This window comes from Myotis yumanensis, unplaced genomic scaffold (assembly GCF_028538775.1).
Source record: "Myotis yumanensis isolate MYYU_CA2020_CCGP unplaced genomic scaffold, mMyoYum1.0.hap1 SCAF_9, whole genome shotgun sequence".
Taxonomy (NCBI): Eukaryota; Metazoa; Chordata; class Mammalia; order Chiroptera; family Vespertilionidae; genus Myotis; species Myotis yumanensis.
The window spans coordinates 42,908,212-42,918,776 of NW_027223760.1; positions in this window are offsets into that span (position 1 = coordinate 42,908,212).

The following is a 10,565-nucleotide window of genomic DNA, read 5'->3' on the forward strand; positions in this document are numbered from 1 at the left end:
TACAAGTACTACATAATAGAAACCACTTTTTAAATATTGATTTTCATAAATAATTAAAAAACTTCTAACTTGGAACTTGAGAAATGCATCATCCCCTGCTAAGGTGGTAGCTAGAACTTCCAACTTCCTGTATATTCCTCTTCCTAATGCAAGGCAGAATCAACATACAAAACTATAAAATGCCTTTATCTTGTTAATTGGCTTTATTCCTCAATAGAAGGCAAAATTCCAGGAGGGCAGGGAACACAGGCAGTTCTCAACAAAACGAGATGGAAATGAGGGGTAACTACTAGTATGTAGAATCAATATTATGATTGAGAGGTTGAGCAGAAAATGATGATATGAAAGATACAAAGTAAGTAACATTTAATTAGAAATTCCATGAACAAGCTATATAGAAGCCAAGGTTCAAATAAGGTATTGGCTTTGAATGAGATTAAGTGGGCTTTAAGAAAAACGCAACATACTCCAACACAGAGATAAACTTATTAAGAAGCTGAAGGAGCCCTAGCTGGTTTTGCTCAGTGGATAGAGCACAGGCCTGCGGACTGAAGGGTCCCAGGTTTATTTCGGTCAAGGGCATATGCTCGGGTTGTGGGCTTGATCTCCAGTAGGGGGTATGCAGGAGGCAGCCAATCAATGATTTTCTCATCATTGATGTTTCTCTCTCTCTCTTCCTCTCCCTTTCTCTCTGAAATCAATAAAAATATTTTTTTTAAAAGAAGCTGAAGGATAACAAATGGATGGTAATAAAAACATATGTTTGTTCCTCCAACAGAAAGAAAAAAGGCAATGAGAAATTTCAGGAGATAAAAACTGTGTAAAAATATTCATTTCAGAATACCATGCAAACTAAAATGTGGCATGGTTTTCAGCAATTGGTAGAATTCAAAAAGGAAGGACACATTTGAAATTGATATTAGACATAGGGATCTACCTTTGGAATTCAAGAAAACAATGTAAATTTAGTAAATTAATTTCTTCTTCACTGAACAGTATTTGCATCATCATAAGCAAGTTTTTATTAGTTGTCAACTTTTAGAATTAACCTATAGACAAAACATCATGTTTTTAAAAATAAAAAGAATCTGAATGGTATCAAGCTTTAACAAGGTAAAAGTAAACATGTGTCTAAAAAAGTTGGGTGACAGGAATAGAGAAACGAGGTGGTCAAAAGGACAAGAGTACTAATAGTCTAAAAGTACAGACTCCAGGCTGGTATGGCTCAGTGGTTGAGCATCGACTTATGAACCAGGACACCACAGTTTGATTTGTGGTCAGGGCATATGCCCAGGTTGCAGGCTTGATCGCCAAAGGGGGGCATGCAGGAAGCAGCAGATAAATTATTCTTTCTCATCATTGATGTTTCTATCTCTCTCCCCATCTCCCTTTTTCTCTAAAATCAATAAAAAATATATATTTTTAAAAGTACAGAGCCAAGAGATACCACCTACAGTTAAAAGAAAAATGTATCTACATTACAGATACTCCTTACATTATATTGCTAGAAATTTCATCAAGAAACTAGAGCCCTAGCCGGTTCAGCTCAGTGGATAGAGCATTGGCCTGAGGACTGAGGGGTCCTAGGTTCAATTCTAGTGAAGGACACATGCCAGGGTTGTGGTCTAGATCCCCAGTAGGGGGGCAGGCAGGAGGCAGCCGATCAATGATTCTCTCTCATCATTGATGTTTCTATCTCTTTCTCCCTCTTCCTTCCTCTCTAAAATCAATAAAATATATTTTTTTTAAAAAAAAGAAAAACTAGAAAAGAATTATGTAAGTACACACATTGGAGAATTGGCAGGTAGAAAATGATAGATGTAAGTTAGTCCTCTTTTTCAATGATGGTAAGAAAACAATCATTTCTAGGATTGATAACTCAAGAAACAGCTGTATAAACATACTGTTTTGAAATATTAGGGAACCACAAAACAAGGAAACAATGAAAAGGGGTTTTAAGTGCTCTCAAGGTAGCTCAGATAGCTGTTTTTTTTAATATAGGCATTTCTGTGCCATTTGATTTTTTAAATATTTGTGTGTAATATTTTGATTTTTACAAATATTTTATGTGATAAAGGAGAAATAAATACAGCATATACTGTATACCCTCAATAACATGCAGGAGCAGACTCAGTATGAGTTCTGAGCAGCACTGTATAAGCCAAAGTATAGTTTGGAATTCCAGGAACTCATAATCCTTAAGGTACCAAGAATCATGAAGTCAGAGAAAGTAAAAAACCCTTTGGCTGTCCACGGTCCAGTCAGACCCCGAGACTCCAATCCCCACTGATGAGCTAAGCACATTTTTAGAAGTGTTCACCTGCTGCCCTGGTGTGGCTCAGCTGGTTGGAGCATTGTCCCATACTACACTGAAAGGTCATGGGTTTTATTTCCAGTCAGGACACATCCAGACATGTCCAAGTTTCAGGTTCGATACCAGATCAGGGTACATACGGGAGGCAACTGAGTGATGTTTCTCTCTCACATCGATGTTTCTCTCTCTCTCTCTCTCTTCCTCTCCCTTCATCTCCCTCTAAAAGTCAATTTAAAAAAAAAAATTATTCATCTACCAATGACATATGGAATAGGCACCTCATCAAACTTCAGAGACACAAGCAGTTAATCAAACTTGAGAACAGCCTCTCCCAGCCCCCGGCATAATAGCATGCTCTCTGGTACAGTTTCTCTGTGAGTGTCATCTGAGCAGGTCTGTAGGGACTTTGGTAAATCTATGAAAAGCAGTCTTGCTTGAGAGATGAAATTAACATGCTTTGTGTAATTTTTCTAAAATCACTCTCCTTTCAGACTTTATAGATATTATTATTTTTAAAAGACTATATGTATGTTAGATAACTTAAAAAATGACAGGGGGAAATAAAGCAGGGTAAGGGATAATGTGTTGACATTTTAGATAGCATATCTAGGGATTTTATTGAAAAGACTAAAGAAAATGAAGCGTCTGGTTGTGTAGGATACGGGGAGAAGGGGAACAGCAGCTGCCAGCACCCTGAGGGGCAGTATTTAGAAGTTAGGTGTGAGATATAATGGGGGTTGGGGCAGGGAATAGTGTGACTGGAGAGGTAGAAACAGCATATAGAGTCGTGGTCGATGTTAAGACTTTGGGATTTACTCCGACAGGAGAAACATTGATTTTTGAGCAGAAGAATAGCATGATGTGATCACTGGGGCCACTGGGTTTATCTGAAAACATGCAAAGCGGAAGCAGGGAGACCAGTGGTGGTGATGAGAAGTGGCTAAATTCTGGTTTTATTTTTAAGGTAATGTTGATAGGGGAGAAAGAGAGGAATCAAATAGTAAATCCAAATTTTTAGATTATAAACTGGAAGAATGGAGTTGTGAATTTACTAAGATGTGGAAAACTCGAGGAGAAAATAGTGGTGGAGGGGGCATGTCAGGAATTCAGAACTATCTGGCTAGAACAGGGGTCCTCAAACTTTTTAAACAGGGGGCCAGTTCACTGTCACTCAGACCGTTGGAGGGCCAGACTATAGTTTAAAAAAAACTATGAACAAATTCCTATGCACACTGCACATATCTTATTTTGAAGTAAAAAAACAAAACAGGAACAAACACAATATTTGTATTTGCATGTGGCCCACGGGCCGTAGTTTGAGGACCCCTGGGCCAGAACAACTCTTTCTAGATAAAAAGAGATCATATTCCTATTTTCACCATAGTAAAAATCTGAATCAAAATGCTTTTTTTTTTTTTTTTGGTAAATGAAAAAAGGACCATTTAAAAATTTTAACTATTACTAACAATATCAATTTTTAGAGTTTTTTTAAATTTTATTTTTTTCTTTATTGATTAAGGTATTATATATGTGTCCTTATCCCCCCATTGCCCCCTTCCACTCTCCCACTCATGCCCTCACCCCCTGGTGTCTGTGTCCATTGGTTAGGCTTATATGCATGCATACAAGCCCTTTGGTTGATCTCTCCCCTTACCCCCACCCTCCTCTACCTTCCCTCTGAGTTGTTTACAAGGCCTATCTCTGGAGTACTTCCTTCCTGTCCCAAAAATGTATTGCAGGAGAATCTACCTGTAATACAGAGATTAAGCCTGCAAAGGAGCAGTTCATTTACTTTGTCCTGGAAAAAATATCGTTAATCAAATTTATAGATGAATGAAATCACTTCTTCCATGTTTATTAAAAGTCATTATGAAAATGTTATCTCTGGGCTCAGCTGACAATTCTAAACTTAATGTGGCTTTTAATCAATGGCTACAAAATCAATTCTGTCATCACTGGGCACCTTAAGGAAGCTAAGTTACTACTAGTCAAAAAGTGTTTTCTCTTGGATTTATATCCTTACAGATACATATATTTTTTAAAAAGGAAACTATAGGAAAAAAATTAGAACCATGTTTTCCATAAGGTAAGGCTGTGTGGTGGAAAAGGCCCTCATTTAGGAGAAAAAAATGTAGTCTGAACTCCATCATCTACTGCATACCAGCAGTGTGATCCTTAAAAAGGTACCCAATATTATTGAGCAGCAATAGATTATCATTCTTTTTTTAATATATTTTTATTGATTTCAGAGAGGGTGGTAGAGGGAAAGAGAGATAGAAACATCAATGATGAGAGAGAATCACTGATCGGCTGCCTCCTGCACACCCCACACTAGGGATCGAGCTCCAACCCGGACATGTGCCCTGACTGGGAATCAAATCATGACCATCTGATTCATAGGTCAATGCTCAACCACTGGGTTATGCCAGCTGGGCAGACTTTAGAACAGGGGTGGGCAAACTTTTTGACTCGAGGGCCACAATGGGTTCTTAAACTGGACCGGAGGGCCAGAACAAAAGCATGGATGGAGTGTTTGTGTGAACTAATATAACAAAGTAAACATCATTACATAAAAGGGTACGGTCTTTTTTTTTTTTTTAGTTTTATTCATTTCAAATGGTCCGGATCCGGCCCTCGAGCCATAGTTTGCCCACGGCTGCTTTAGAACACCTTCTTTTAGCTTTATAATATAAATATAAAGTAGTATTAATCTTATAAATTACATTTAATTGTTTTTATAAATATAGGTAATTATTTGTATTTTTATAGCAGAATCTATTCATTTATTTACTCATTCAAATATTATTGCTTAGTTAGTGCCCTGCTGATCAAACTTTAAAGTAAAGCTCTTCATTTGCTTGGGAAGTACAGGAATGTTTTCAATGCAGGTAAAAGATGGATGAATGGATGAATGGATAGATAGATCAATTAATCAAATGATAGTGTACATGAAACTACTTTATAAAATTTGAAGTGCACTTTCAATGTTGACTGTGAGTATTAAGGGGAAGTATTCACCTGCCTTTATAATATACTAGGGGCCCAGTGCACGAACTCGCGCACCTTGAAAGGAACTGTGGGCCACGAGGCTGTGGTGGGCACAGGGATGGGTCTCAGCCCATCCTCCACACCCCAGTCTGGCCCCTCCTGTTGCAGCCCCCAGTCCCCTCTCTGCCAGCAGCTCCGCTTCCGCTGCCACCACTCCCACGCGCTGACAGTGCCAGCCCTGTTTGCACCCACTGACAGCGTGGAGAAATTGGGGCTGGCGCCAGCAGCGGGTGTAAGCGGGGCCTGTGTTGTCAGTGGTTGTGAGCGGTGGCTGCTGGCCCTATCGCCCCTCTGGAGCAGGGCCAGGTGGAGAAGCCCTGAGGGGCAATCAGGGCCAGCAGCTGCCGCTCGCACCCACTGACGGCACCAAGCGATTGGGACTGGCGCCAGGTGCTGACAGCAGGTACAAGCTCCGGGAGGGACCACGGTTCATGGGAGCAAAGAATTTTCAGTAACTACCAGAGGCTCACCCCGATGACAGCGACTGGCACCCTGCCTTGGTCTGGCACCCCGGCTCACCTGCTCCACCATCCCACCGTGGGCAATGCCCACCATGTTCCGCACTCTGCTGCCTGCTACCTATGCCTGCCATGTTCCACGTGCACCCCCTGGTGGTCAGCACACGTCATAATAATCAGTTGTTTGGTTGTTTGGTCTATTTGCATATTAGCCTTTTATTATATAGGACTATTTTCCTATACAATAACAACAAATAATAGAATTTAGGTTTTGAAGGTGTCTTGACAATGCATGTATTAAATTAATGTTAAGCCACACTGCCACCTTATGAGGAAACTCGATAGCTGTTTTTATTCTCCACCCCAAAATATATTTAGCATAGTATTTAGCACTTTCCATCAGAAGATATTTAAAAAAGTGATACCACTAAGATTATCCAACTATAAAATAGACATAAAAATATGACCCAATCTAAATATAACCCTCATTAAAATTTCTTAAGAAGAAATTACAGTAAAAATAGAAATTCTCTTGTAATTCACAGTCAAAAGAAATTAAGTCCTATTGCCCCTGTGAGTTAAAATTCCTAAGAAAATCATAGTCCAAAATTAATCCTCCTCAATTTCTTATTCTACCCTATCTCAAGAGGGTGAATTCTCCATGCTGGGGAGAAGCAGTCTTCAGCAGCTCCAGACTATATCATTCTTTTGGAGGCTCAACTGAACCCCCTGCGTGCACCCCCTGGTGGTCAGCGCACGTTATAATAATCAGTTGTTTGGTTGTCATCACTAAGTCTCTCATAATATGCATTTTAAAGGGTCTAAAAAGTTAATAGGACATAAAAGATTATCACAGCATTTGTCCCATATCCATGAAATTTATAAAAAAGACACATTACTCAGCTCCTAAAAATTCTCACAGATACAATTATGCTTCCAAATTGACTATTCATAATGCCAAATATCACAAAAGAGTCTCAGTGTATCTGAGTGAAGGAAAGTGGAACACAATTCACAACCTGTGAAATTAAACTCAATTCCACCAAAGGGGTAATGGAAGCAGTGAGTTTATCAGGGGCCAAAAACCACCTAATGAGACGATCCCTAACCTCAAGTTGCTTTTCCTGTGTGTTTGTTTTTACAATATTGGAAAATTGCAAAGGTCAGGCTCAGTCATTTTGGGTGCTTTCTTTTCTATTCAAACCCTATTAATTTTTATTTCTTCTTTCAGCTCTATGTTTCTTGTATCCCAGTGTTGAGTTGTCAGCATTCTTTAATGACACAACCTTCATTATGACTCCTAACAGATATTTCATTCCTGTGTCTCATTAGCTATTTCTGCTGCCTCTTTCTTATAGAATACTTAATTTTAAATAATCCTCTTAAGAAAGGGCTCTTCTTTTCTCCCACAGTTGACTCAGATAAATAATCACATCAATGGTCTTTTGTATTAAGTTTGCTATTGATTCTTGTGCCCTACTATTTGTAGCCAAGTGATGACCAATAGTGCTTCTCAAAACAGTCATTTACCTCACACCCATTAGAATGTCTATTATCAAAAAGAAAATCTATCTATACTAATAAAAGAGAAACATGGTAATTAGCGTACGACCGCTACCCTTCCCATTGGCTAATCAGCATATCCTTATGCAAATTAACTGTCAGCCAAGATGGCGGCCAGCAGCCAGGCAGCTGGAAGTGAACAGGGAGGCTTGCTTGCTCCAGGGACTGCAGACTCCAACGTTCCCCACCTGACTTGCCGGCCTCTGAGTTGCAACTCTAAGCAACTATATACTATGTTGCAAATAAGAAACTAAACAAAACCCCAGACACCAGCTTTTAGCCTGCCGGGATCTCAGAGCTGAAGTTATACATTGTTTCGATTATAGAACAGCAAACAAACCAGATACGAAGCCTCAGAGCTAGAGCCAGAGCTAAAGCTGGCCCAGAATAAAATTAAAAAAGAGGAAAAAAAGGAGCCGCTGGGAGCTTCAGTCAAAACCGCCAGCCTGAAAGCAGCCATCAGCCCCTCACCCACCCAGACTGGCCAGGCACCCCAGTGGGGACCCCCACCCTGATCCAGGACACCCTTCAGGGCAAACCCGCCAGCCCCCAGGCCTCTATCCTATATAGTAAAAGGGTAATATGCCTCGCAGCACCAGGATCAGAGGAGCCACGAGGCCTCTTGGCACCAGATCAGCGTGACAGGGGGCAGCGCCCAAACCCCCTGATCGCCCTGTGGCTCTGTGTGTGACAGGGGGCGGGGCCACAACCTCCCTATCCGCCCTGCTCTGTTCGTGACAGGGGGTAGTGCCCTAACTCCCCTATCGGCCCTACTCCGTGCGTGACAGGGGGCAGCGCCCCAACCCCCTGATTGGCCCTGCTCTGTGCATGACTGAGGGTGGCATCGCAACCTCCCGATCTGCCCTGCTCTGTGCATGACAGGGGCTGCACCTAGGGATTGGGCCTGCCCTCTGCCACCCAGGAGCAGGCCTAAGCCAGCAGGTCGTTATCTCCTGAAGGGTCCCAGACTGCGAGAGGGCACAGGCCGGGCTGAGGGACCGTCGTCCCCCCCCCCCCCCCCGAGTGCACAAATTTTTGTGCACCAGGCCTCTAGTATATATATAAAAGGCTAATATGCAAAGTGTCCCCGTGGGAGTTCGACTGGGAGTTCTATTGCTTGTTATGATGTGTGCTGACCACCAGGAAGTGGCACAGAATGAAGGAAGGCCTTGGCCAGCAGCTAGCAGCCAGGGAAGGGAGGCCCCAGCCGGCAGCCAGAAGGCCCCGATCAGCCCTGATCACCAGCCAGACCTAGGGACCCTACCCATGCACGAATGTCATGCACCAGGCCTCTAGTAAATAATGTGTTGTCAAGGATGTGGGAAAAAGGGAACCACAGTGCACTATTGGTGGGAATGTAAATTGGTGCAGCCACTATGGAAAACAGTATGGAGGTTCCTGAAAAAATAAAAAATAGAACTATAATATAACACAGCAATTCTGCTTCTGGGCATTTATCCAAAGAAAACAAAAACATATTCAAAAAAAATATATGCATGCCCATATTCATTGTAGCATTATTTACAGCTAGAGGCCTGGTGCACGAATTTGTGCATGGGTGGGGTCCCCCGGCCTGGCCAGTGATCAGGCCGATCAGGGCCATGGGAGGTTGGCCAGCTAGGGGGAGGGGCCATAGGAGGTTGGCCAACCAGGGGGAGGGGCCACGGGAGGTTGGCCGGCCGTGGGAGGTTGGCTGTGGGAGTGCACTGACCACCAGGGGGTAGCTCCTTCATTGAGTGTCTGTCCCTGGTGGTTAGTGCGTATCATAATGACTGGTCAACTGGTCGTTCGTCATAATGGTCGCTTAGGCTTTTATATATATAGATAGACAAAATATAGAGACAACGGAAGTGTCTATTAGGATAATGAATGAATGGATAAAGAAAATGTAAATACTAGTACATACACAATGAAATACTATTCAGCCATAAAAAATAAAAAGGAATCTTGCCATTTGTGACAACATACATAGACCTTGAGGGCATTATACCAAGTGAAATGTCAGACAAGTAAGAGAATACCATCTGATCTCTCTTATATGTAGACTATAAAAACAAAACAAAATAAAACAAATAAAAAAGCTCAAAGATACAGAGAACAGATTGGTGGTTTCCAGAATGGAGGGAGTTGGGGGAGGGGGCAAAATGTGTGAAGAGGGTCAAAAGTTATCAAATGAATAAGTCATGGGGATGTAATGTACAAAATGGTGAGTATAGCTAGTAATACTGTGTTGCATATTTGAAAATTGCTAAGTGAGTAAATCTTAAAAGTCCTCATCACAAGGAAAAAAAAGTGCCCTGGCCAGAGGATTGTCGTGTGCACTGAAAGGTCACTGGTTCCATTCCCAGTCACGGCACATAGCCAGGTTGCAGGCTCCATTCCCGGTTGGGGTGTGTGCTGGAGGACGCCGATCTTTGTTTCTCTTTCACATTGATGTATCGCTCCCTCTCTCTTTGTCCCTTCATCTCTCTAAAAATCAATAAAAATATATTTTAAAAATAAGAAAAAATTTGTAATTACATATAGTGATGGATGGTAACTAGACTTACTGTGATGATCATTTCACAGTGTATACAAATATTGAATCATTACTTTGTACACCTGAAGTTAATATGTTATATGTCAATTACACCTTATAAAAATAAACACTGTCATTCTTAGTATTTCCCTTTGCAATTGTCCAAAAGCTCATTTGAAATTCTAATAATTCAATTTTTTTAAAATAAACCTTTTCATACTAGAATAGTTTTTAATAGATTTAAATAAAAGTTGCAAAGATAGTACAGAGTTCCCATACACTTATACCCAGTTTTCCCTAATATTAAAATAATACGTTATGATTGTACAATTGTCACAAATAACTAATCAATATTAATACATTATCCAAAGTCCATGCTTTATTCAGGTGCTTTTTAGTCTTTACCTAAGGTCCTTTTTTCTGTCCCGTGCTCCCATTCGAGATTCCACATTACATATATTCTCCTGTGTCCATAGGCTGCTCTTGGTTGTGACAGTTTCTAGCTTTTCTTGTTTTTCAGGACCTTGACTGTTTTAAAGAGTACTGGTAACAGTTCAATTATTTCTTAAATCGGTTCCTTTCTTTTTCTATTTGATGTACTAGTAGTGTTTGCTGAGTTTAAGTAACTTTTCTCCATTTGCTTTCCTTGTGTTTTTCTAATAAA